Here is a 21,398-nt window from a genome sequence, read left to right on the forward strand (position 1 = left end):
AACCGCTGCTAACAGAGCTAACCGCTGCTAACAGAGCCAACCGCTGCTAACAGAGCCAACCGCTGCTAACAGAGCTAACCGCTGCTAACAGAGCTAACCGCTGCTAACAGAGCCAACCGCTGCTAACAGAGCTAACCGCTGCTAACAGAGCTAACCGCTGCTAACAGAGCCAACCGCTGCTAACAGAGCCAACCGCTGCTAACAGAGCCAACCGCTGCTAACAGAGCTAACCGCTGCTAACAGAGCCAACCGCTGCTAACAGAGCTAACCGCTGCTAACAGAGCTAACCGCTGCTAACAGAGCTAACCGCAGCTAACAGAGCTAACCGCTGCTAACAGAGCTAACCACTGCTAACAGACCGCTGCTAACAGAGCTAACCACTGCTAACAGAGCTAACCGCTGCTAACAGAGCTAACCGCTGCTAACAGAGCTAACCGCTGCTAACAGAGCCAACCGCAGCTAACAGAGCTAACCGCTGCTAACAGAGCTAACCACTCCTAACAGAGCTAACCGCTGCTAACAGAGCTAACCACTGCTAACAGAGCTAACCGCAGCTAACAGAGCTAACCGCTGCTAACAGAGCTAACCACTGCTAACAGAGCCAACCGCTGCTAACAGAGCCAACCACTGCTAACAGAGCTAACCGCAGCTAACAGAGCTAACGCTGCTAACAGAGCCAACCACTGCTAACAGAGCCAACCGCAGCTAACAGAGCCAACCGCAGCTAACAGAGCTAACCGCTGCTAACAGAGCTAACCACTGCTAACAGAGCCAACCGCTGCTAACAGAGCTTACCGCTGCTAACAGAGCTAACCGCTGCTATTGCTAGCAGAGCTAAGATTTTAGATACAAGATAATTCAAAATGTCACCGAACCGAGAAACGGGTTCAGTAAGCTAGCAATGCTAACAATGATAGTAAAGCTAAATGATGCTAACGGAGTTTTGTTGGGCGTTTGTTTTTCTTTCTGTATTCAGACTGATGAAGAGGCTAATAACTCTTAGCTCTGCACACGTGTCCTGAGCTGTGATGACGTCACGAGTCATTATGATTTAAACTGTTTCATTTAGACGATTCTCACTGTCCCTCCCTCTTCCGTCACTGGTTCTTTATCAAATGAGGCAGCTTTAGAAACCAGAACCTGATGTGTGTTTGGACTCTTTCTGTCCTGCTCCACAACAGAAGACCAGAGTATTTTTATTTATTTTTTAGTCTTTTTAGAATTGTCATGTGGGGGAGTGGTGGAGCAGAGGTTAGAGTGGTGGGCTTGTGATCCGAAGATCGCCGATCGCCCGACAACATCAAAATTGTGGGTGGGGTAGGTGAAATACCCACACTTGCCCCCACCCTCATTCGCCCCACTCTGGGCCCATGAGCAAGGCCCTTAACCCCCACCATGTGCTCCCTAAACAGGTCTCTCTTGAAAAAATGAGTTCTCGTGGCTCAATGAGACTAACCTGTATAAATAAAGGCTAAATAAAAAAATAAAATGTCCTTAATGACTGAGAATCTACACCAACATATAACACTAACAGTAATTGACCAACATACTGGATTGTTTACTGTGATGATGGGATGGATCCTGGAGTTTGTCTTTATTTTCTCTACATTACTTCCTTTCCAGAAGAGCTATTCTGCTCCTGAGTAGACAGGAAGTAGCAAGTTCAAACACTGGACCAAACAGTTGTCAGATAATACTTTAACTGGTTCTGATTGCACAACTTCAAAATGGATCCACACATGCCAACATGTGTAGCCTCCATGTTTCCTTCTGTAATCACAGCGTGCTGCGTGTGACGTCACGTCTTCTCCTGCGGGTCGCTTCAGAACCGTGGGCTGTCCACCCTGGAGTCTGATGGAGGTCACGTTTAATTGAGAACAAGAGAGCACAGAAACATCAGATCTGAGCGTTAAGACCTGCAGAGTGAACTTACAGAGATCCAGATTAGCAGACTGTTGGGGTCACATGATGATTAGCAATTTTAAAATCACTCAAATTCTCTCCTGCTCTCAGTTTTTGAGTCTTTTGATCATTAAGTAAGAAACAAACACAACTACCATGACTGTCTGAACGTTTCTGTTTAATATTGAACCTTTGATTTTTCATTTTGTCCTTTCAGACCTCCAGCAGGAACCGGTCCACAAGGCAGAACTGATCCTCACAGACCAGCAGCTCTGCAACCAGGAGAGGAACTCCAGCCTGGACCAGGAGGAACCAGAATCTACAAATATCAAAGAAGAGGAGCAGGAGCTCTGCACCAATCAGGATGAAGATCAACTCCAGCTGAAGCAGGAGACTGATCCGTTTATGATGACCGCTTTGTTTGAAGAACCTGACCACAGTGAATCAGAACAAGATGGGGAGCAGCTCATCTCTCACAGTTCTGCTGGACCTGAGGACCTGGATCAGGATTCAGAGTCACATGAAAACACAGAGTGTTCACCAAAGAAAATGGACTGCACCATCGGTCGTCACGGTAACAAAGCAGACCAGCCAGCAACATCTGAGAAGTTGTTTTCTTGTAAAATCTGTGGAGAAACTTTTATAGATAATTTATTTCTGATCCGTCACATCAAGGTCCACTCTGTTAGGAACCAGAACTCTGACAGACTGCAGTACTTTTGTCCTCTCTGTGGGAAAAACTTCTCTTCTTTCAGTCTGTTAGTCGTCCACACGAGGAGGCACAAGGGCGAAAAGCCTTTTTCTTGCAAATATTGTGGAAAACAATTTTCATCCAAATGTGACTGTAAAAGACACATGATGATCCACACGGGAGAGAAGCCGTTCATTTGTCAAACGTGTGGCCGAAGGTTTAATCGTACTTCACATCTAACTCGTCACATGAAGGTTCACACACTGAGCTGATGTTCTGCCACGTGTGGAGAAAAGTTTCACTGAACGTTCACTTGAAATGAAAAGTCAGAAAAGCTTTAAATCCCGTCTGTGTTTAAATTGTTCTACTGTCAAAAAGCACGAGGAGGGAAACGTGTCGGGAGACGGAGGAGCTCAGTTCACCTCAAACAAAAGCCTCTACTGGCTGTAGGATCGAACATGCATCATGAAATAAAACGGAACAAAGTTTAGTCTCGTTAAAGAGACGTCCAGTACGCAGAGAGAACCAGAGGACTTCATTCAGAGACAACTTATTATTTACAAGAGTTAATTCCTTCCTGTACTTTTTATGGATTAAAAACTAATCTTTTGTCATTTTTCTTGCGCACCAGTGTCATTGCTTTCCTTTTCTCAGCTTGGTTTTAAAGTGCATGTGACATCAAATGTTTGATGAATACAAATGCGTTATTGGATTATTATTAAAAAAAACACGCTGAGGTCACGTTACTGGAAAAGCTGACGCCTGCATGTGAACAGAGCTTTGCTGTACGTGATGTTTATTTCAATATATTTGAGTCACTTTCAGAGGCGAAGAATAAAAAAAGAAGCTTCGAGCGCCGCAGTTTACGTTTGAGCCGCTACATGAGCCGAAAGCTGCAACAGGCGGTCGGACAACCGAAGAAGCTGAACAGCGTGAAGCAGCAGCACCAGAAACTGGAGGAGACGATGAATTTCAAGAGTTGAGTTTGAAGTTCTTACCTTTGCAGAGTGAAAGTGGGGGATTGGAAATGCCCCGCAGCCGTCCGTCCGGGAGCAAAACGTGAAAAATTAGTGAGGTACCGACTTCCATTTTGGCGTGTGGCTGCATCTAGGAGTAAAAGTTTCCTTTAGAAAACTGTTGCCAGGTTCAAATCCAAAATGGCCACCACCATACATGTTTATTTGTAAAACTTCTGAGTTTTATAACTTAGAAAAATGAGCAACGTGTTGACGTACTTTGGTGTGTGCATAAAACTGGTCCCTGTCAAAAATTTTGTTACAAAGTCTAAATCCAAGATGGCCTGACCACACCTATCAGGTAAGGAAACGGTAGTTTCTGGTTTTCTATTAAGTAAAAGTAAAATCTGCTTAAAAGACGGGGGGGGGGGGGGGGGGGGGGGGCTGAAAATTAATCTATAGTGGTCACAGCCACCATTGGCCACCCCGTGGCTCTGCCACTGAGACTGGTGTTGGATGAAACTGCTCCCTGCACTCGACAGGATACTACAGTATATATTTTAAACTTGTCAGGGAACTTTTGCTCAAAGGTTATAGATGTTTTTATGACTAAGAACATTCTTTCCCTCTGTCTTGCAAACAAGAAGCCCATAACACGATCTTATCTCTGCCCATGAACCATACGTTTGTGTAAACGCAGTGTAAGAACTGCAGCTGGCTCTCCATCAGAACGTACACGAGGACTCAGCTACAAATATCTGGACTGATGACAACATAGTTGATGTTTCAGCTTACAGATATTTGGACCCAAGTTGTTATAATGTTGTAATATTGTTGTAATACTTGGCATTGCTTTCATTCTCTTTCAAATAAAAGAACTTGCAGTATTTGTTGACAGGTTGATTAATTTATAATCACAACTCAGTGAGTGAAGTGGAATGTGTCCATTACAGGGAACTCACTCTTCAGGACTCACCACTGTACTTTGTATTACCTTGCTGGACTTACTTCACTCAATATGATGAAGTGTTGGTATATTTTAATATAGAAAACCATTTTAGGAAAATGACAATCATAAGTTCACTCCAGAACAGAGTCTCAGGGCCAGGCTGTGGTTTAAGGTACCCTTTGTGCCAAAGAGTCAGGAAAGATGAGTTAGTCCTGTTAGGGCCCCTAGTCTTGGAATGATCTGCATCTCAAGTTGAGGTTGGAGTCTTTTATTCCTTTAACTAGTTTTAAACAAAAACTGTCAGAGGGGCAATAGACAGACCTTTTCATAAGTTTAAACATATCTCAAGATATTTGAGAAGTCGGCCTGCTTCGAGGCCAAACGGGAGTCAGATTCAGATAAATCAAAATTGTTGATTTTTTCAGGCAGTTTATTTCTCGTCAACCTTGACTTCTGCTGGTACTTAGGATCCAAAGTGGCCAAATCTGTGGGCATTCCACTGGTCTGTGCTTACTGGCTCCCTCCAAGATCATCCCCAACATGCTGGTGATGAGTCCCAGAAGCTGCAAGTGGCCTGTGATTCTCACAAATCACCTCCATCTTACGGTTTAGCTCGTAAATCAGCTGATTTTGAGTACTCAAGGCACGAACCAATCCTTCACACCAACTCGGTAGTTTTGCCATGGTCGAAACTGATGCTGCCGTCTTCATTATTAGCCGATACCATACAAACCCGCCAATGTCAAAAAGCTGAAACCCTGCTATCATGGTTTCAAATCAACAATCAAGTGATACAATTGTCCACTGTTGTCATCATCACTCTTTGTTGAACTCAGGTCTCTCTTGTAGATAAGAGTCCTCGAGGCTCAATGGGATTAACCTGTCTAAATAAAGGTTGAATGAAAAAGAAAAGCTCTCGTTAGCTTAGCTGGATTCATAAACCGTTTTCCCGGTTAGGTGACATTTTGTACTTGAATTTTACATGTTTATTTTCCTTGTCTAACCGAGCTCCTGATGAGTTCTTTGAAAAGTTTCAGAGCTACATACCAACTCTGTGCAGCTTTAGTTCCCAGGTGACATCCAGCAGTCTGCGCTGACGGTAGACCTCTTCTCATCTTTTCAAACTTGGAGATTTCTGAGGCAGCAGCGGTCAGTCTTTCACCGAAAAACACTCTCAGATGATGAACTGAAGACATTTTTTACTAAAAGTTCGTTAATTATTCAACTGAAGAACGATGAACTGACTTCAGTTCAGACTGAACGACCATCTTCTTCTTCGTGTGTTTAATTGCAGCTGAAAAACACAGCAGAGCTTTAGCGCCACCAAGCAGCATGGAGCCGATAATTCTGAATAATATTAAAGTAGAAATTTAGCTTTTAGCAATTTGCAACATTTGAAAAAATGTTTGTTAATTAACCGTCAGAAACTCAAAAAAAACTGTTAAAAAAACTGTGTAAAATCCAATTTAAAATAGAAAAACACAAATCTGTGTAAGAAATCAAGATGTATTTTGTCATTAGTTCAATAAGTAAAACAGACATTCCCCATTCCCAATATTCACACATTTACAACAATTTTCTTCAACAGGCTCATTCATGTTTTACCCCCACTTGTTTATGTTTAAGGACATAAACAACAAATTAAAAAAAAAAAAAGAGTCCAACAGGCAGGGAGGGAGAACTGGCATATTTAAATAAATTAAAAACGTCTTAAAAAGCACAAACGCTTTTACAGTTTGTGAACCAAAACATTTCATCTGTAAACACAGACGGGACTTAAAGCTTTTCATTTCAAGTGAACATTCAGTGAAACTTTTCTCCACACGTGGCAGAACATCAGCTCAGTGTGTGAAGCTTCATGTGACGAGTTAGATGTGAAGACTGACTAAAACTTTTGCCACAAGTTTGACAAATAAACGGCTTTTCTCCCGTGTGGATCATCATGTGATTTTTACATTGTGCATTGATAGTAAACCGTTTTCCACAAAAGTTACAAGAAAAAGGCTTCTCGCCTGTGTGCCTCTTCATGTGAACTATACTGCTTCCTTTAGTGCCAAACTTCTTTCCACAAACTCCACAAGGGTACAGCTTCTCTCCAGTGTGGGTCATCATGTGTTTTTTACATTCCATGTTGGTAACAAACCTTTTTCCACAGGTTTTACAAGCAAATAGTTTCTCCCCTCTGTGTCTTCTCATGTGGACGACCAAATCACTATATGAACAGAACTTACCACAGAGGGGACAAGCATACTGCAGTCTGTCAGAGTTCTGGCTCCTAACTGAGTGGACCTTGATGTGAAGGATCAGACGTGAATTATCTATAAAAGTTTCTCCACAGATTTGACAAGAAAAGAACTTCTCAGATGTTGCTGGTTGGTCTGCTTTGTTACCGTGACGACCGATGGTGCAGTCCATTTTCTTTGGTGAACACTCTGTGTTTTCATGTGACTCTGAATCCTGATCCAGGTCCTCAGGTCCAGCAGAACTCTGAGAGATGAGCTGCTCCCCGTCTTGTTCTGATTCACTGTGGTCAGGTTCTTCAAACAAAGCGGTCATCATAAACGGATCAGTCTCCTGCTTCAGCTGGAGCTGATCTTCCTCCTGATTGGTGCAGAGCTCCTGCTCCTCTTCTTTGATATTTGTAGATTCTGGTTCCTCCTGGTCCAGGCTGGAGTTCCTCTCCTGGTTGCAGAGCTGCTGGTCTGTGAGGATCAGTTCTGCCTTGTGGACCGGTTCCTGCTGGAGGTCTGAAAGGACAAAATGAAAAATCAAAGGTTCAATATTAAACAGAAACGTTCAGACAGTCATGGTAGTTGTGTTTGTTTCTTACTTAATGATCAAAAGACTCAAAAACTGAGAGCAGGAGAGAATTTGAGTGATTTTAAAATTCCTAATCATCATGTGACCCAAACAGTCTGCTAATCTGGATCTCTGTGTAAAAGTATAGAAACCTCACTTCCTGTTAAATAAGTGGGCGGAGTATAAAAGGAGGCAGCAAAGCTTGTTCTGGCACTTAGTTTCCTCTTCGCGCGCCCTCTACGTGGCTCACAACCCGTGTGGGGTTTTGTTGTGGCTGAGTGGCAGATCGTGTTGTGCGTGTTGTTCTGGCCTTCGTGGGGTGAATGTCAAGCTTGCTGCTTTTCTCCTCCTCCATGTGTCTGCATTAGGGGTGTAACGTGCGCTAACAGCACAATTCGGTTCAGTTTCAGGGAGGGCTCGGTTAATTTTCGGTAAAAAAGACCAAAATAAAGACAAAATGTTTATTTTGAAAGTATGTCAAGTGAACAAGTTCAGTCATTACAGAGTTCTTATCTGGAGGTGATCTGGTGGATGAAGAACCCTCAGCTGCTGTCTTCGTTCTCAGACTGCAAACAACACAGAGATTAAAAAAACTTGAGTTAAGATTATAACTTTAAATTAAAAAGTTAATTAGATAATAATGATACAATAACAATACCTCTTCTTTCACGGTCGTCATATGAGGTGGTTGAATGTCTCGCTCATCATCATGTGGCAGATTTAAATCTGCTCCGGGGCTTGTTGACCGTCAGGTTGATCTTTTTCATAAAGAGCTGCTACAACTTTAGCTGAAGTGCTGATGATGTCGCAGCGCGGCTCAACAACTTGATGCTTAAAGCCGACGCATCAACAACATTCAGACGTAGATCCAGAGCTTTAAAACCTCCTCCAGCTTGTGTTGTTGCTCTGGACTGATCTGAACCACCTGAGAACGTTGTTTAAATGCTGCTGTTGTCGCTCTTTGAACCGAACTGCGTTCACGTTCAGACGATGTCGTTTCAAGTTGCCCCCGGACCGGGATTTGAACCAATCAGAACCAGTTAACTTATCTGACACAACTGTTTGGTCCAGTGTTTGAACTTGCTACTTCCTGTCTACTCAGGAGCAGAATAGCTCTTCTGGAAAGGACGTAACGTAGAGAAAGTAAAGACAAACTCAAGGATCCATCCCATCATCACAGTAAACAATCCAACATGTTGGTCAGTCACTGTTAGTGTTATATGTTGGTGTAGATGTTCAGTCATTAAGGACATGACAAATCTAAAGCTGCCTCGTTTGATAAAGAACCACTAGCTAGGTTTACATGCACACAATTTGTTGACGGGATTGAAATGTTTTCAGATTAAATAACTCAAATGTATCGGTCACATGGGCACAATCTGTTCATGATGAGCGTTTACCTGCAGCGGGCTTTGTTCCGAACAGAAGTACTGACATGCGCAGAGTGGTAATCTCTACTGAAAAAAAAACACAGAAGAAGAAGTTCTACTTCCGGTTTACTTCTGTGATGAAGGTAAACAAACCTGAGCACCCAAAATGGACCTGTGACAGGTTTTAATGACGGTGGAGACGTTGCTGCACTCCTGAATGATACAGATCATTTTGAGCTCTTTCAAAGTTTCTAGTAGAAATGTTGTGTCGCTCACGACCAGTTTTACTTCCCCAACATGCTAATGTTATTAGCATTAGCCAAGCGGAAATTACATCAGGTCTCTCTTGTAAACGAGTCCTCGAGCCTCAATGGGACTAACCTTTAGAAATAAAGGTTGAATGAAAAAAAGCATGTCGCACATGCGCAGTCAGGCCAATCTTTCACGATCAGAAAAAACAAAGAACAGATCAAGTGCTTACATGTGCACTGTTCGGGTTATCCTGACGCATGCGCACTGTTCGGGTTATGAATCGACGTAAACCACCCGTTTCGTTCTGATCACAAATTATTTCAGATCTTGCTGAATAAACAAAAACATAATCCGAACGGTGTGTTTACATGGCGCGCTTTTATTCTGAATGGCCGTTTGATCCGATTACTTATGTCCATGTAAACATAGCTAGTGACAGAACAGGAGGGACGGTGAGAATCGTCTCTAAATGAAACAATAATAATCATAAAGACTCATGACGTCATCACAGCTCAGGACACGTGAGCAGAGCTAAGAGTTATTAGCCTCTTCATCAGTCTGAATACAGAAAGAAAAACAAACGCCCAACAAAACTCCGTTAGCATCAGTTAGCTTTACTATCAGTGTTAGCTTAGCTAGCTTATTGACCCCGTTTCTCAGTTCAGGGAAATTTTGAATTATCTTATAACTCAAATCTTAATCACATGTACCACATATGGTGCGAATGACAAATAAAGAAAGTGGCTTTTAACTCTGTTAGCATCCGTTAGCTATGTTAGCGTTTTTTAGCGTGTATTAGCTTTTTTTCTTTAGCTCCATTAGCTTAGCTGGATTCATACATTTTTCCAGGTTCGGTGAAAGTTTGTACTTGAAGGTTATATTTCTGTGTGTAATCTAGTGGAGCTCCTGGTGGTTGTGTGAGCAGGTTCAGAGCTACGTACCGACTCTGAGCAGCTTCAGCTCAGGTTTCCAGCTGACATCCAGCAGTCTGCGCTGACGGTCGAGCTCTTCTTCGTACCGCAGGATCGTCTTCTCAAACTCGGAGAAGATGTCTGAGGCAGCAGCGCTCAGTCTTTCACCGATGAACTCTCTCAGAAGAACAACCGAAGACATTTTTACTAAAAAGAAGTTAAATACTCAACTAAAGAAAGAATAACAACCTACTTCAGACTGAAACGGTTGTTTTCTTCTTCGTGTGTTTAATTGCGGCTGTCTGAACAAAATCACAGCGGAGCTTTATCGCCACCAAGCGGCGAGGAGCGGATTTTTCCTTCTGATTTAACTGCAAGATCAAAGCGTTAAGTTCAATTCAGTTTTTTTATATAGCGCCAAGTCACGACAAAGGTCATCTCAGGGCGCTGAACAGAAGCCTTCATATATAAAATAATGCATCTAAGGAGGGAGAAAGACTGAAAAATTAATTCCTAACGTGCTCAGGTCCAAAAACCAAAACCTCAATTTTCTCCTGTTGAACACAGTCTTGTCTGTGTTCAAAAAAAAGAAAATTAAGAATTAATTATTAATTAATTCAGAAAATTAAGGGTCATTCAGGTTTTTATGTCTTTAAGACATGCTTCTAGTCTAAGTAGCTGAAAAATATAATTGTGTGTCATCAGCATAACAATGAAAATGTATCCCATGCTGTTTAATAATTTTACCTAATGGAAGCATATATAAAGTAAAGCGTATTGATCCAAGCACTGAGCCCTGAGGAACTCCATGACTAACTTTTGGTGTATGAAGAAGATTTATTATTTACATTTACAAACTGGAATCAATCAGATAGATATGATTTAAACCATTTTAGAGCTGTTCCTGTGATCCCAATATCATATTCAAGTCTCTGTAGTAAAATATTGTGATCAACTGTATCAAATGCAGCACTGAGGTCTAACAGGACCAGTATAGACACAAGTCCATTGTCTGAGGCCATGAGAATATCATTAGTAACTTTTACTAGTGCTGTTTCTGTGCTATGATGAGCTCTAAACCCTGACTGAAACTCTTCAAACAGATTATTTCTTTGTAGATGTTCACGCAACTGACCTGCAACTATTTTCTCTGGAATTTTTTAGATGAAAGTTAGATTAGATATGGGTCACGGGGGTCACCGGTGCCCATGTCCAGCAATCACTGTGCGAGGGGCAGGGTACACCCTGGACAGGTCTCCAGTCCATCACAGGGACACATAGAGACAAATGAGACAAACAACCATTCACTCTCTCACTCACACCTAGGGACAATTTAGAGTTACCAATCAGCCTAACATGCATGTTTTTTGTCTGTGGGAGGAAAACGGAGTACGCGGAGAAAACCATGCATGCATGGAGAGAACATGCAAACTTCACCCAGAAAGGCCCCCGGACCGGGATTTGAACCAGGGACCTGCTTGCTGAGAGGCAGCAACTCAGTTGCGCCACCGTGCTGCCCCTCGTACCTATTTGCTTAGTTAACTCCAGGTGACCACTTTTTTTTGGCCAGGCAGTGTATTTCTTTTAATGTTGATGATCATAACTGACAACTAATGACACCCCCCCCCCCCATTCAGTATCTCAGAAAATTAGAATATTACGAAAAGCTTCAACATTGAAGACACCTGGTGCCACATTCTATCAATCCATCCATCCATTCTCTTCCGCATATCTGAGGTCATTTCACGGGGGTGGCAGCCTAAGTAGGGAGGCCCAGACTTCCCTCTCCCCAGCCTCTTGGACCAGCTCCTCCAGGGGGAATCTCAAGGCATTCCCAGGTCAGCCGAGAAACATAGTCCCTACAGTGTGTCCTGGGTCTTTCTCTGGGTCTCCTTCTGGTGGGACTTGCCTGGAACACCTCACCAGGCAGGGAGGTGTCCAGGAGGCATCCTAACCAGATACCCGAGCCACCTCAACTGGCTCCTCTCGATGAGGATCCACAACTTTTCCTCCTCCACCATAACCCTCAGCACTGGCTCTCCTCAGGGATGTGTGTTGAGCCCTCTCCTGTTTATTCTCCTCCCGTATGATTGTGCAGCTACCCATCCAGGCCGTCATATTGTAAAGTTTGCAGATGATACAGTGGTGGTGGGATGCATCACAAACAATGATGAGTTCAGCTCCAGGCAGGAGGTGGAACACCTGGAGAGCTTATGCAAAGACCATGGCCTCGGATTTGGAGGAACTGATCCTCATCCCGGCCGTGTCGCAGTCGGCTGCGAACCGCTTCAGGGAAAGCTGTAGATCACGACCTGATGAAGCCAATAGGACCACAACATCTGTAAAAACCAGAGATGCAATCCTGAGGCCACCAAAACGGTTCCCCTCAACACCTTGGCTGCGCCTAGAAATTCTGTCCATAAAAGTTATGAACAGAATCGGTGACAAAGGGCAACACTGGCAAGTCCAACTCTCACCGGGAATGAGCCCGACTTACTGCCGGCAATGCAAACCATGCTCTGACACCGGTCATACAGGGACCTAACAGCCCATATCAAAGGGCCTGGTACCCCATACTCCCGAGGTGCCACACTCTAATCAGTTAATTAACTCAAAACACCTGCAAAGGCCTTTAAATGGTCTCTCAGTCTAGTTCTGTAGCTACACAATCATAGGGAAGACTGCTGACTTGACAGTTTTCCAAAAGACAACCACTGACACCTTGCACAAGGAGGGCAAGACACAAAAGGTCAGTGCTAAAGAGTCTGGCTGTTCACAGAGCTCTGTGTCCAAGCACATTAATAGAGAAGCAAAGGGAAAGAAAATATGTGGTAGAAAAATAGTGTACAAGTGTATTGTGAAATTCTTTATTAAAAGGGCTCGTGAAACGGTCGGCACAGATATTCAGACCAGAAGGAAAAAATAAAAGACAGAAGCTGTTACTGCTAGGATAAATTAGTGTCCTTTATTATCCTGCCACAGAGAACAGCCAAGCAAAAAACATGTACACTCTTAACACACAAATTGATATGAAATAACTTCTCACCGTGACACTGGCCGGGAAGTCGTTTTCGACCCAGGTAAAGAAGAATCACATCAAAATTGGTGCATGGCATTCAGCGCGTGCTGATCCACACCAGGACTCCCAACTCTCTGTTGTCTGATACATTTCTTATAAAGGCTTCCCTGATCGCGTGAGAGCAGATCAAAGCAAGTTTTGATGGTTGCCAGGAGAACAGATTTAATTAAATCTGTTTTTCCTTCATCAAAGCAATCTGTGCAACAGAGCGATGATTTATAAACATGTCCTTCAAAACCTGGGTCACTGTAACCTGAAGATGGGGCCCCATCTTCTGGTTAGAGCATCCCCCGGAGGACTTTAATTACTCCAAAACACATCTGCAGCACAGGAATGACTGAATAAGCAGATAAGCTGCATCAAAAGTGAGTATAAGTGTGTTTAAATAAGTATAATATAAGTCTAGATTGACATAAAAGCATTAAAATAATAATTTCTATATCAACAAGCAATAGGGATAACTGCACTCTGGAGAGGATTGTGAAACAAAACCCATTTCAAAACGTGGGGGAGATTCACAAAGAGTGGACTGCAGGTGGAGTTGGTGCTTCAAGAACCACCATGCACAGACATGTGCAAGACATGGGTTTCAGCTGTTGCATTCCTTGTGTCAAGCCACTCTCGATCTTGAACAAGAGACAGAAGCGTCTCACCTGGGACTGCTGCTGAGTTGTCCAAAGTTATATTCTCTGATGAAAGTAAATGTTGCATTTCCTTTGGAAATCAAGGTCCCAGAGTCTGGAGGAAAAGAGGAGAGACACAGAACCCACGTTGCTTGAGGTCCAGTGTCAAGTTTCCACAGCCAGTGATGGTTTGGGGCCATGTCATCTGCTGGTGTTGGTCCACTGTGTTTTCTGAGGTCCAAGGTCAACGCAGCCGTCTACCAGGAAGTTTTAGAGACTTCCTGCTTCCGACCAACTTTATGGAGATGCTGATTTCATTTTCCAACAGGACTTGGCACTTGCACTCAGCGCCAAAGCTACCAGTAACTGGTTTAAGGACCATGGTATCCCTGTTTTTAATTGGCCAGCAAACTCACTTGACCTAAATCCCATAGAAGATCTATGGAGTATTGTGAAGAGGAAGATGTGATGCACCAGAGCCAACAATTGAGAAGAGCTGAAGGCCACGATCAGAACAACCTGGACTCTCAGAACACCTGAGCAGAGACACAGACTGATCCACTCCATGACACGATGCATTGATGCAGTGATCCAGATACAAGGAGCAACAACTAAGTATTGATGCTGTACATGCTCATACTTTTCATGTTCATACTTTTCATGTTCATACGTTTCAGTTGGACAACATTTCTAAAAATCTTTTTTTTTTTATTGGTCTTAAGTAATGTTCTAATTTTCTGAGATACTGAATTTGGGGTTTTCATTAGTTGTCAGTTATAATCATCAACATTAAAAGAAATAAACATTTGAAATAAATCAGTCTGTGAGTAATGAATGAATAACATACAAGAATCACTTTTTGGAATGGAATTACTGAAAAAAAAAAAGATTTTAAGAAATGTTGTCCCTTTTTCATGATATTCTAATTTTATGACCAGAATCTGTATAAGGAACTACTACTACTACTACTATTCCTGTAGACTCCTGGTGGAGCATAGGGCTGCAACAACACCCCGCCAACGAACTCTGTTTTGGGCGGCTCTCTTCAGCTGGGTCCACGTCACTCCGGCGGCCTTCGCTTCACTCTCAACAGATCTTCTCCACGTCTGCTTTGGTCTCCCCACTTTCCTTTTTCCTTGTGGGTTCCAGTCCAAGGCTTGCCTTGTGATGTTTTCTGCTGGCTTTCTCAAGGTATGGCCTATCCAGCCCCACTTTCTCTTTTTGATGGCTTCACTGACCAGGCTTTGGCTGTTTTTTTCCCATAGGTTTTCCCGTATAAGGAACTAAGATCTAACATTTTTCAGTCAGGTCATCTGGACAGTTTCTTTTTTTGTGCTGAAACATTTCACCTTCCATCCAGAAGGCTTCATCAGTCAAGGAAACACAACACCAAACTGATTTTTCCCCCCAACAGCTTACTCCAAAGTGGAACAAACCAGTTATGTTGGTGCTAAGATGGTCTCTTTGGTACACGCCCTCCTCCATTGCCAGACCTCTTCCTTGTTGACAGTGATGTCAAACTCGATGAAAACAACAAAGTCCATGCTCAATAATCCAGGTATACAATCCAACATTTTTCAGTCAGGTCATCTGGACAGTTTCTTTCTAAGGATCTAAGATATATACTAAGATATACAAACGTTAAAGGAGACGCTGAAAGATCTACGATATACACTAAACACTAATAATGTAAAATAATATGGTATCGTAAACAGCAGCAGAAATTTAGCTTTTAGCAGTTTATTTGTAACATTTGCAAAAATTTCTGTTAATTAACCATCAGGTACATTAACGATGCACTGATTTGTGTATTTTTGGTTCTAAAATTTTTGAGCTATAAATATGAAATTAAAAAAAATTGTGTAAAATCGAATTTAAAATAAAAAAAACACAAATCTGTGTAAAAAAGCTAGCTGTGTTTCGTCATTAGTTCAATAAATAAAACAGACATTCACCATTCCCAATGTTCACACCTTTACAACAATGTTCTACAACAGGCTAATTCATGTTTTACCCCCACTTGTTTGATTATGTTTAAGGACATAAAAACTGAGCTATTTAAACCTGTTTTTGATTCTCTTTGTTTTATTTCAGCTCAGAGACGCATTCAAGACCCACATTTTATTACAACGTCCAATCAAAGCAATGAGCAGATAGAAAACTGAACTTATCCAAACCTGACGGAGGACAGTATGTGCAACAATAACTTAAATCAAATGAATTAAAATAATCTGCACCAAATTAAACAATGTCAAACATCCAGTTCACAAAATAAAACGTTTGTGAGTCTTTGGCAGCTTTAGAGCTGAAAACATGAAATAAATCAGATCAACATTGTTTAAACACATTAAAGGAATCCAGCAGGCACGAAGAACCGGCATATTTAAATAAAAGAAGATGTCTTAAAAAGCACAGACGCTTTTACAGTTTGTGAACCAAAACATTTCATCTGTAAACACAGACGGGATTTAAAGCTTTTCCAACTTTTCATTTCAAGTGAACGTTCAGTGAAACTTTTCTCCACACGTGGCAGAACATCAGCTCAGTGTGTGAACCTTCATGTGACGAGTTAAATATGAAGATTGATTAAAACTTCTGCCACAAGTTAGACAAATAAATGGTTTTTCTCCCGTGTGGATCATCATGTGTCTTTTACAGTCCCCATTGATAGCAAACTGTTTTCCACAAAATTTACAAGAAAAAGGCTTCTCACCTGTGTGTCTCTTCATGTGGACTATACTGCTTCCTTTAGTGCCAAACTTATTTCCACAAACTCTGCAGGAGTACAGCTTCTCCCTGCTGTGCATCCTCATGTGCTTCTTACAGTCCACATTGGTAGAAAATCTTTGTCCACAAATTCTGCAGGAAAAAGTTTTCTTCCCTGTGTGGCTCTTCATGTGGATGACTAATCCACAGCGTGCAGAGAAGTTTTTCCCACAGGTGGGACAATAGTACTGCAGTCTGTCAGAGTTCTGGCTCCTAACTGAGTGGACCTTGATGTGATGGCTCAGACGTGAATTATCTATAAAAGTTTCTCCACAGATTTTACAAGAAAACAACCTCTCAGGTGTTGCTGGTTGGTCTGCTTTGTTACCGTGACGACTGTCTGTGTGATCTGGCTTCTCTAGTGGCCGCTCAGTGTTTTCATCTGACTCCGAGTCCTGATGTTCAGGTCCAGCAGAACTCTGAGAGACGAGCTGCTCCTCATCTGGTTCTGCTTCACTTTCTTCAAACAAAGTGGTCACCATGAATGGATCAGTCTCCTGCTTCAGGTGGAGCTGATCTCCCTCCTGATTGGTGCAGAGCTCCTGCTGTGGAGGTTCTTGTTGCTGTTCTTGGTTCTGAAAAGGTTGTTCTTTTGATTCCTCATGTTCCTCTTTGATCTCTGGGGGTTGTAGTTCTGGTTCCTCCTGGTCCAGGCTGGAGTTCTTCTCCTGGTTGCAGAGCTGCTGGTCTACGAGGACCAGCTGTGCCTTGTGGACCGGTTCTGTTAGAAGGTCTGAAAGGACAAAGTAAAAAAACAAAGAGCTTCAATATGAAACAGAAATCTAAAAAGTAAAGTCAGGTCCCCTGGATGGATAAAAAAATAAAAATTGTAGAAACGTTTCGTCCGTTTAGACCCGGTTCCAGAAGAATTTAGCTGGGGGGGGCTGAGGAATATTTTGTGGGGTTCCAGTAAATAGTCATTTTATATGAATACATAAACATTTACGTAACCTTGCAACTGAAATAACCATATGTTGTTTATTAATACAAAACAAACAGTGGCATGCAGTCACCAGAAAATGCTGAGAATTTGTGCCAAGAAAGTAAATTTTTGAACATCGACTATATTTTGTTTACTAGTTATACTATTGCAAATAAAACTGTATGAACTATATCACACTGAATTGTGGTTTCTCAGGCAAAATGTGATACATTTTTCCCTGCTAATTTCAAACCACTATGCTAATACAGCTAGCTAAACAATGGCTGACGTGACGGGGGTGGGGATGGTTGTAACACATCTTTAAAAAGGGTTACAACATCCCGACATACAACTAAAAACACTTACTTGATTTGAATAATTTAAAAAAATGTCTAGGCAGTGGAAAAGAAAGACTGACAAGAAATGTGCCCTCAAATGTTTAAAAAAATTGTTTGGATGAAAATGAATCCTGCCAAGACGAAAACGATACATCATATTATGTATGATGGTCCAAGTGTTGTGAAGTCTGCTCTGCCTGTAGCTGCAACACCCAAAAACATTTAAGCTGGTTTCCAATCAGGTATTTGGCCGGCGGCACAGTGGTGCAGTTGATAGAGATGTTGCCTCTCAGCGAGCAGGTTACCGGTTCAAATCCCAGCCCAAGACCTGTCTGGGTGGCGTTTGATATACGGATAGACCAGTGAAGCAAGCATTGATGAAGAAAGAACAGAGAAGAGGAAGCAAGAATGTAAGAAAGAGTATCTCAGGAAAGAATAAAGACAAGCAAAGGAGAGAAAGCCCTCCAAGAAAATGTTGAAAGCCAAAACTGAGGATTCTGAGACCTCACAATGAAAACTGTTGTGTTGTCTGTATGGAGCCATTTGGCAACTCAAAGCCAAAGGAAGTGTGGGAAAAATGTGCCTTATACAGTTTCTGGGCCCAACAAGCCAGCACTCCAGTTACCAACATCCAGTTGCCACCATTGTGACTCTGATTAAGGATATAGGCCTAAACACATAAACAGTTTTTATTTGACCTAATGTTCTTTACACAGGTACAGTAGAAGCATACATATAATTTAAGTTTGTTCTAGTAGTCCTACACTAATTCACACAGGCACACTCTCCTGTTACAACTTACCCCAGCATGTGTTACAACCTACCTCGGTAGTGGGGTAGGTTGTTACAAAGGAAAACCGTGTATTTGACATCGACTCACGTGGTCTGTGATAATCTTGCAGAGGTCTGAATTTATGCCATTTGTAGAAGACAAATGTGTGTACTTTGTATAAAAGTTTGAGCATTCTAGCTCAAAAATTCGATGAGTTACAGCTGCTGAAGCAAAAAGTGTTACAACCAAACCCGGTCTCCCCTGTTCATCTTTTTTATTTGCAGATACATATCCATATAAGACATTCTGAGGGGAGAAGGCGTCTATGTTCATGGATTATATGGTCTGAAGATCATGAAGGATTTCCATAATGTGTTCACAGAATGAGAGAAATAAAAACAGATGTTCTGTAGTTTCAGGTTCAAGTTCAAGTTGTATTTATTTGTCAAATGCGAGGTTCACAGTACAATGAAATGCAGTTCAGTACATATATAACAGTTATCACATTCAATTTGAAATCTACTTCTGACCAACTCCTTTGAAGGATAAATATTATTAAGGTGGAAGAGGAAAACTCTGATATTTTGTCATTATTTTTTTAGTCTTTCCTTCTTATTGTAAAACTTGTGAAAACTTTTTTTTGGCTCATTAAAATAGTTTCTCTATTCGGTGAAAATCTGTAGCCTCTGTTTTTTCTTCTTCTTCTGTAATTGTGATTAAACGAGCTGTTAGTTGCTTCATCACATCGTTTTAATTTGTAGTTTGGTCAGTATGAACGCAACCACAAGCCAACACGTTTAAATCACTGCTTTAGTTAGAAGAAACACATTGAGAGAGAGATCACTGGTTTGTTCACTTTAAAACGAGTTTTATTAATTTTAAACACGTTTGTTTTGCTTTATGCCAAAAATCCTATTTAACATGGAAATACTTTTAGACTTTATTACTGACAACAGGAATGCTTCATCTGTATTTTTCAATCACTGCATTTATAGCATTTTGATCAGGCACAGACGCAGCCACCTCACATTCTTCCAGTTAATCAGGCTACAATATCGTCTTAAACACCAGGTTCATTTTGAAGTTAATCTGTGTAATCTAGTGGAGCTCCTGGTGGTTGTGTGAGCAGGTTCAGAGCTACGTACCGACTCTGTGCAGCTTCAGCTCAGGTTTCCAGCTGACATCCAGCAGTCTGCGCTGACGGTCGAGCTCTTCTTCGTACCGCAGGATCGTCTTCTCAAACTCGGAGAAGATTTCTGAGGCAGCAGCGCTCAGTCTTTCACCGATGAACTCTCTCAGAAGAACAACCGAAGACATTCTGACTGAAGGTTGAAACACAGAGTAAAGAATAATGGCAGTGTTGGGTCCTAACGGCCGAAGCTCCTGCTTCTTCTTCGTGGGTTTTTATTTTTACCGCCACCGACTGATCTGGGGTCTTGACTCCTCCACGTGCTTCTGTTTTTCATTCAACCTTTATTTAGACAGATTAGTCTCATTGAGCCACGAGGACTCATTTACAAGACAGACCTGTATTTCTGTCCAGATGACTTGAGTTTTTGTGATCTGTTGGGTTTTCTATGAAATAATATAATTTGAATATATTTTTTTTAATTTTTGAAATATATCAATTTTTTTTAATCTGTTCTTTATTCTAACAGTGACTGTTTCCATAGATTCACGACGTTCTGTTGTTTCCTCCTGTCCTCAGTGATTTACCTACATTGTGTTTTTGTATTCTTGTTGAGTCCCTTTTTATCCAAACTTTAATCCCATAATTAATATTTTCTTCTCTTCGCTTCTTATTTCTCACTCACCACTGAATTCTTCAAAACACGTCTTTGCTGTCTTTTTTACCACTTTTATTTGAGTTTAATGGTTCCTTTCTCTGGGGCAGCACGGTGGTGCAACTGGTAGAGCTGCTGCCTCTCAGCGAGCAGGTCCTTGGTTCAAACCCCGGTCCAGGGGCCTTTCTGGGTGGAGTTTGCATGTTCTCTCCGTGCATGCGTGGGTTTTCTCCGGGTGCTCCGGTTTCCTCCCACAGACCAAAAACATGTATGTTAGACTGATTGGTAACTCTAAATTGTCCCTAGGTGTGAGTGAGAGTGAATGGTTGTTTGTCTCGTTTGTCTCTTTGTGTCCCTGTGATGGACTGGAGACCAGTCCAGGGTGTCCCCCGCCCCTCGCACAGTGATTGCTGGACATGGGCACCAGCGACCCCCGTGACCCAAAATGGAATAAGCGGGTAAAGATAATGGATGGTTCCTTTCTCTCATTTACTGTAAAGTTTTCATCCTTTGTTGTTTTTGCAGGTCTGTCTCTGCTGCTGACCCGTGTGCGCTGCTACTCATAGAAACACAACAAAGTTAAGTCGGGTCCTCTGGATAGTTTCATCTTGTTGAAACGTTTCATCTTTCATCCAAAACACCATCAGTCCGAGGAGCTGCAATGGACCCAGTCTTATAAATAGTCCCATCTCAAGGTGGATCAACCAGTTTGATGGTGCTAAGATGGTTTCTGGAGTCCGCCCTCTCCCCCGCCGACTCATTTGAGGCAGCCGTGGACAACATGGTTCAAAATGAGCATGAACTTTGATATTTTAAACTTTTTTAAATTCACAAGTTAGTCTCAGTCATGAGGACTCATTTAAGAGACCCGCTGTAACAAAAACCATAAATGAGGTACACACAACAATAAATTCATATGAAAGCACATAAAATGAAAAATATATTAAAGTGATATAAAATTAAAAAAAACATGCTACATTATAAAACGGTGTAAGATACTAAAAACAGGAACATGTAAACATGAAAGTTTATAACAGTGGTGAGACCAGCTCTGTTGTCTGGTCTGGAGACAGAGACATGGACAAAAAGACAGGAGACAGAACTGGAAGTGTCAGAAATGAAGATGTTGAGGTTCTCCTTAGGAGAGACAAGGATGGAGAAGATCAGGAATGAGCTCATCAGAGGTACAGCACAGGTTGAACACCTGGGAGGTAAAGTTAGAGAGGACACACTGAGATGGTTTGGACATGTCCAGAGGAGGGACAGTGGTTTGGACATGTCCAG

General features: G+C 42.0%; 1 protein-coding gene across 1 annotated transcript in view; it reads left to right on the forward strand.

Moving 5' to 3' along the window:
* Nucleotides 1-21,398, forward strand: part of LOC119414323 (zinc finger and SCAN domain-containing protein 5A-like) — a 30,161-nt gene that overhangs the window by 559 nt on the left and 8,204 nt on the right. The gene's annotated exons all lie outside the window — the stretch shown is intronic.

Source organism: Nematolebias whitei, chromosome 9 (assembly GCF_014905685.2).
Source record: "Nematolebias whitei isolate Nwh7 chromosome 9, NemWhi1, whole genome shotgun sequence".
Classification (NCBI taxonomy): Eukaryota; Metazoa; Chordata; class Actinopteri; order Cyprinodontiformes; family Rivulidae; genus Nematolebias; species Nematolebias whitei.